The 6,934-nt window shown below is 47.8% G+C and overlaps 1 pseudogene; it reads left to right on the top strand.

Annotated features, from left to right (window-relative positions):
• The first annotated feature begins 271 nt into the window (after positions 1 to 271).
• The window catches only part of LOC107160130, a 63,706-nt pseudogene continuing 57,043 nt past the window's right edge, over positions 272 to 6,934 (top strand).

Below are 6,934 nucleotides of genomic sequence, written 5' to 3'. Positions count from 1 at the left end.
CCAGGGCCGCCTGGTGACTCTGAGACACTAGTGTTCAGTCTGTGGCCTTTTAAAATGGGAGGGAGGAAAGACCCTCATAGTTATCCAAAGACCTGCTAATGTTGTGGACAGTAGAGGAACCGCAGCTAGCTCGACTGTTTAGCAGATGTGAAATGCTGTGATTTTCTTGTGCTGTTATTGATGTACTTGTTCAAATTCCTGTTGAGAATGCACATTTGTTTTGAAACCAAACCTGTCTTTCTTGCCTACATTTCAGTCAGAACTAAGACATGGTCCGTTTTACTATATGAAGAAGCCACTCACCACAGACCCTGATGATGTTGCACCACAGGATGGACGGAATGATTTCTACTGCTGGGTTTGTCACCGGGAAGGCCAAGTCCTTTGCTGTGAGCTCTGTCCCCGGGTTTATCACACTAAGTGTCTGAGACTGACATTGGAACCAGAGGGGGACTGGTTTTGTCCTGAATGTGAGGTTAGTTCCCAAGGAATGAATACATTACCTGCTTCGTTTCCTATCTCTTCTCTTCCTTGACTTACAAACTTTCCAATGATCCAGATAAGGAGAAAAGAGACATTTCTTGTCTCTCACCTGCTTTGTCCTGGCCACCCCCCTTTTGGTCCAGCATCTGCCCCTGGCTGCTGTCCTGCAGCTCTTGGAGAAATGATCACATGGAATATTGTCTGGGTTCTTCTTGAGTCTTTGAATCACTTTGACATCTGCTGCTACCTTTCTTTTTCTGGAATGTACGTCTTACATGATAACTTTTGAACTGTTAACAGTTCACACGGTCTGAAACACTCTCGCGCAGCTTCTCTTGGGTGTGCCCTGCTGTGTCATGGGGTCAGCAGCCGCCACCAACCTGGGATGCCCAGTTTGGGTCCTGTGTTCTGGGTGATGGCCGTGCCATCTGAGTCTTTCTTTCATGCAACAAGTATTTCTAATGGAGATCGGATAGTGCTCAGAAAAGTAGGCACGGATCACTTTCCTTTTAACAGAAAAGGACATAAGTGAAAATAAAGTTAGAAATAATGAGTTTGAAGAAAGGTGCAAATTGAAGATGGGGAGTAGGGAGTTCAGGAGCCACAGGGTGTTCCATTTTAAGTGTCCAGGCCTGGAAGGTCCCCCTGAGATTTGAGAAGGACCTGATGGAGGTGGGCCCTGCCACCCTCTGGGGGAATCTTCTGGGCAGGGGGTGCGGCCTGGGCAGAGCAGGGGGACAGTGAAGGCAGCATAGGTTTTGTGGGTAGCCAAGAGCTGCTTGAAGCTAACCAGTCCCTGGACTTGCAGGGTTCTGAGGTGGCGTCTGTTCTTGGCCACTCTGGACTAGGAGGCTCTTTTGAATGCTAAAAAGAAGAGAGTCATCTGAAAGTCATTTGGTGTAGAATGTCTCTTGGATCCCAAGGCACGTTGGCCTCAGATTGCACATGAAGACGCGTCTGGGGAGCCCTGGAGGGGCTGCCCAGATGTTTTCTGTGGAAAAGAAAACAAGTCACAGGTAGTGTCCCTGCAGCCACTTCTGTGCAGGGAAAGAACGAAAATAGAAAATAGGTGAAAAGAAATCAGGCATTGAGTCAGTCTGGTGAAGACCCTGGGATGGCAATCTGCCTCCGAAATGGCTGGAAGGTGGCTGCTGGTTGCCTTGGTCACTCTTCCATGGAGACTGAGACGGGCTGGGCATTGCCCACCCATGCCCGCCTGTGTTTGGAGCCAGATCTTGTTCTGCTACACCTAGAGCGAGACCTGGAACCTCCACCAGTGTCCTTTGGTCCTAAGCGACTGTTCCCATTTCATCCCATTGCAGAACAGGTAGTGGTTCCCCTGGGACGCTTCCTCTGCAGGGAGAGCTCCTTCAAACTGTGCCTGAAACAGTGGGGTTTATTATCAGCATGTGTCGGAAGGGCCCAGAGATGGGGCCAGTCCCAGCTGGTGCCCAGTCAGGCCCTTTCCATCTCATTCTGAGACCATGTGTCCGCCTCAAGGCCCCTAGGTGGGCTCCAGTGGCATGTGTGCATAGACAAGAGTCCTCTAAGAGAAAGACACTTCTGGCATCTCTTTGTCAAGCAGAAGGATTTTATCCTCATTCTCCAGCTGATTTATCCTGGCCTCAGGGTGAGCTTCCGATCCTCAGTTCCTATGCAACAAAGGCTTCCTAAGGGCTTCATGTAGCACTTCCAGGCAGTACCAGCCAGGAGGTAGGAGCAGGGGGCGAGGGAGTGAGGGACAGTTGGGCATGTAACTCGAGTGTTCTCCTTGGATGGAGCCCAGCAACAAACTGCAATTCAAACAATCAGGAGTTCTGCGTGCACGATCCACAGCCTGATTTTCTTCCAGGGTCGCCTGGTAAGGTAGGCTGCTGGCAAGACTAGCTCTTCTGGCTCTGGTAGCCCAGGGATGAGATGCATGTATCATGCAGCCTTTCTAACTTCCTAGTGACTCGTGGGTGGTCCTTCTCCTCAACAACCAACCAGAAACATCTGAGAATTCACAGAGAAGTGAAGAGTGGAAACAGTCCAAATTATCCAAGAAAACTTATCCACGCTCCTTTCACAGATGGCTGAGGAACATTGCATGACTTAGGAGCAGATGCTATTTTTGTTGTTGCTGGGACATGGGCCTTCTGAATCCCCGAGATATGGTATCACAGTCCCATGGCAGAATCCACTTTCCTTCATTTCTCTCTGTCTCCTCTTTGATGGGACTTTCCTTTGTGAAATGACATCTCTTGCCTGTGTGGACAGACAGGTAGATTCTGCCCTTTGGAAATGTGCCCATGAATCCCAAGTGAGTTCACATCAGTGCTGATGAACAATGGAGTCCTATTAATTATTAGTCCACTCCCACCCCCGTGTTCTTCCTGCAGGGAGCCCTGTCTCTTGCCATCAGACAGTGCTGGGCCACGTTCCTGCACGATAACTCTGAGTCTCAAGAGGCTTGAGATAAGCAGCTGATGAAAATTCATCTTGGGAGGAGATCCCTCCCCCGAATGCATTGGTGACCTTCCCATTCACATCCCCTTCTTGAGAACCAAGGTTGGGATAAGGATGCTTTTCCAGATTCCCATCTCCCCCAACCTCCCCCAGATCCTGTCGTCTCTCTGAGCTGGAGACACTTGCTTGTAAGGTAGTCAGTGGGCTGGTTGCTTTCTAATGTCTACCCACAGATCCAGTATATTTTGGTCTGGTAGTTTGGAGTCCTTGCCAAGGGAAACAGCTATTCACATTTAGATGGGAATCTCTTTTTATGTGTATGTTAAAAAAAAAGAAAAGAAAAAGTAGAAGGAGAACAAACCCGTGGCTCTGTGATTTTCTTTTTTCTAACTGGATGTGTGTGTATGATTTTTGACTCGTAGAAGATTGCAGTAGCAGAGTGCATTGAGACCCAGAGCAAAGCCATGACAATGCTCACCATTGAACAGCTCTCCTACCTGCTCAAGTTTGCCATTCGGAAAATGAAACAGCCAGGGGTAAGAGGATCGGTCCACCAGTATAAACGTAAATGAAGATAAGACTCCATTTAGTTCTGTTAGCAGCTTTCCATGTTGCTTGTCATCTTTGCTTTTCAGATCCCTCTTCAGGCTCTTTGGACTTGTCTTGTGTGTCCCCACTTTAAATCTGTCAAGTAAACATCAGGTACGGTGACATTCAGTGAGTTCTCTGTAGTGAGCTCTCCATGTCCCCAAGAAGCTTAGTCAGGAAATAACAGGAGGTCCAGTAGTCAGTGGGGCCTTAAAGTCCTGATGGGTTGAGAAGTAGAACTTCACAGCCCCTTGGCCCTGAGGGCTGTCTGCTCCTTCCCTCAGCATGGATGGAATTCCACTTCAGGGAGAGGAGGGCGTCCCAGTTTATTTATAACTGAGGTCTGGTGTGGAACCAGGGAGATTTCCATAATGGGTGAGAATCTGGTTAGTTCCATCAATTGTGAAATGAGTCCTGCTGCACAGCCTTTGCTACTTTTGGAAACTGTATGACAGCAAGGCTGCCAGGCTTGGCTGTGCCCTCACATGGCACCCTGCTGGGAGTGCCCACCATACCATAGGTATATCTGTTATTATTATGATAGTTTTCAGGAAAATGGCAGAGGAATACCTTCTGTCAAAAATAATATGATGATACTATGGACATATTATGACTCTGTCTCCCTCCAGATAAATCTAAAGAAGCTTAAGGATGGGTCCCTCCTTTCTGATTTGCTTTCTAAGTCAAGTGCATATGCAGTAGCCGAGTATCTCACTGCTTTTAGTTACCACTGTGGTTTTGTTTCTTTAAACAAATAAAAGTTTTGCTTTGAGATATTCTGAAATTTGTTATGATGAAGAAATTTAAGATGTGCCAGTTAGATATTGAATTAGTTACCTATTTATCTCTTGAATTAAATCTTATTTGATGGAAGCAAAACTGTGCTAGTAGCTTTAGTTTAGTTAAAAAACAAAAATCTTGGGCCAGGGAAGGAGCTTGACTAATATGTGTAAGGCCCTGGGTTCAATCCTTGGAACCATAAAAAAAGAAAAAATCTTTTTTTTCTTTTTTTTTTTTTACTGTGGAGTGATTGAACATGATGACTATTTACAAAAAGAGCAGAGTGTGTAGATTTGTCAGCTCTGTCAAGTTTTAAACCAAAGGACAAATAGAAGAAAGCTTTACTTTCTCACTCTGTTTGATGTAAAGTCGCTGATTTTGTTGAAACCTCCATTCTGGAACTCGGGGCCTGGCACACGCTAGGCAAGTGCCTTTCCCATGAGCCATACCCCTGTTCTGGAGAATTTTTTAAATTTATAGTGGTCAAACTTTCATTCTGGATTGAAGTGAACACAGGTGATTGCAAAAGGAAATCTGTCCCGATTCTTTGCTTAGGTATAATTTGGTATTTAATTAAATCTTTGGATTTAAAAAGAAAAAAATTGTTAAGTAAATACCACCCAGACATCTTGAGCTGAGTCAAGTTAGAGCTTAAGCAAATGGGTGAAGGTAAAGACTTTTTGCACACTTCTTGTACTGAAGGCAATTTGACCTCTGAAAACAGGAACAAAATCTCACTGTCTAGATTTCCCGTCGTATCAGAAACATCTGTTGGCACCCAAGAGACTTTGTCTGATGTGTGATCTTTAGGTGTGAACACATTTTCCCCTCAAGTCAGTTTTGGTGATGAGTCCCTCTAGGGTGTGGCCTAGCTCTAAAGTGACCCCTGGTGTATTGGGACTCTGAGCCTCACTGGAAGGGGACAGAACCTGCTACTTGGGTGTATGTTGATAGTAAAGCAAATAACAAAACCCCAACCAGTTCATCTGGGCCCAGGATTATCAACATCCAGGCAGCCTGGGATGGTGGCCAGTGGAGCTGCCTACGGCCTCCTTCCTGGCAGTTTCAGAGAGGTTCTCTTCAGCTTCTCAGTCCCGGGTTAGTTGAAGCGTGGTCTTCCTGGCCTGTGCATGTGTACCTTTTCTCTTACAGATAGATGCATTCCAGAAGCCCGTTCCCTTGGAACAGTATCCGGGCTACGCAGAATATATTATCCACCCCATGGACCTTTGTACACTGGAAAAGGTTGGCCTCTGTCTCAGAGCCTGCCGTGTTGGCCCCGGGTGTGGAGATGCCAAGGCAGCCCCTCACATCCAAGTTAGATCAGTTTTATTTGGAGAGAAGAACTCTTGGTCCTATCACTTCATTTCCTCTGTGATGTCCTTCCAGGGGATGAGTGGGTCCTGGGAGATGTGCTCACTGCTCTTCTGGGAGTGATTCCAGCTTCTACCTGAAAGAGCCATACTTCTAGGAATTAGCGATTTGATCGATTCGCGCCTTACGTTGTCTTCTCTTTCTTTCGGAGGTGCTAATGAGAGCAACAGAAAGGAAGAAGAGAACATTTAAGTAGCTGGAAAACCTCCAGATTAGCAATAAGGACGTGGTTTCTTAGAATCGACTTCTCAGCCAATAAGGCTATTTTGTTAATGCCTGAAGGTGTTTTTCCAAGTTCATGCTAAAATTCCATGGTGAAAATTATATTTGTAACACTTTAGATTGTGCACACCACCATGGTGCTTATCTCAATATGGGTAATGAAAAGTATCTATGAAAAGGAAGATGGCGGCGAGGGGAGTGCATTGCCCCCGTGTGCTGCTTCACTGTGTGGGAGTATGACAAGTCAGGACGGCTAAAGGATATCTTGTTAGGAATTTCCAGCAATAGTGGGGTGCTCCGGAACCTGGAGGAAGGATTTCCATCGCACGAGGATCGGCTACGGGGACTCAAATGCGAGAGGTTTGTCGCACGGAGGGTAACACTGCTTATTCAGCAAATCGCCCCGCAGCTAGAGTCTGCAGTGCGCGCTGGGATAGAGACGCAGGGTTACAGCGCTGCAGTTTCTGCCAGCCGCGCAAGCACCGTACTCAGGGCTGAATTCTTGGTTCGAGACGGGGGAAGGAAGCGGTCCATCTCGGTTCTCCACACCGGTCAGACCACAGAGGAGGCCAGCAGCCACCATGTTGGTAAACTGACGTCACCTTCCCTGTTTTCGACTGACCGCAGCTCATTCAGCCATAGATCAGGTAATTTTAGGCTGCAATTCGCCTGCGGCTTGCAGACAGATTGCTAGGGTTCAGCGCCTGGGTGCTTCTTAGAACCTGATCTTATCGGAGAGAACACCGAGCGCGGGGCGGCCGAGTTCCGGCTCCCGGAACCGTCCCAGAACCGCCCTAGCCCAGGGCTGTGGAGCCTGCGGAGGCTGCTTCTTGGACCCTGCCCCTATCAGAGCATACACCAAGCACTAAGCAGCCGAATTCCGGCTCCCGGAACTGAGCCCGCGGGGACTGCTTCTTGGAGCTTACACTTATAGGAGCTTACACCGAGCACGGAGCGGCCGAGTTCTGGCTCCCGGAACTTCCCTGGACCGGGGCTAGGAGCCCGTGGAAACTGCTTCTCGGTCCGGGTCCTGCTGAGG

Source organism: Marmota marmota, unplaced genomic scaffold (genome assembly GCF_001458135.2).
Source record: "Marmota marmota marmota unplaced genomic scaffold, marMar, whole genome shotgun sequence".
NCBI classification, from domain to species: domain Eukaryota; kingdom Metazoa; phylum Chordata; class Mammalia; order Rodentia; family Sciuridae; genus Marmota; species Marmota marmota.
The sequence above is the reverse complement of the archived record's forward strand: the minus strand, read 5'-3'. Positions and strand labels throughout refer to the sequence as shown.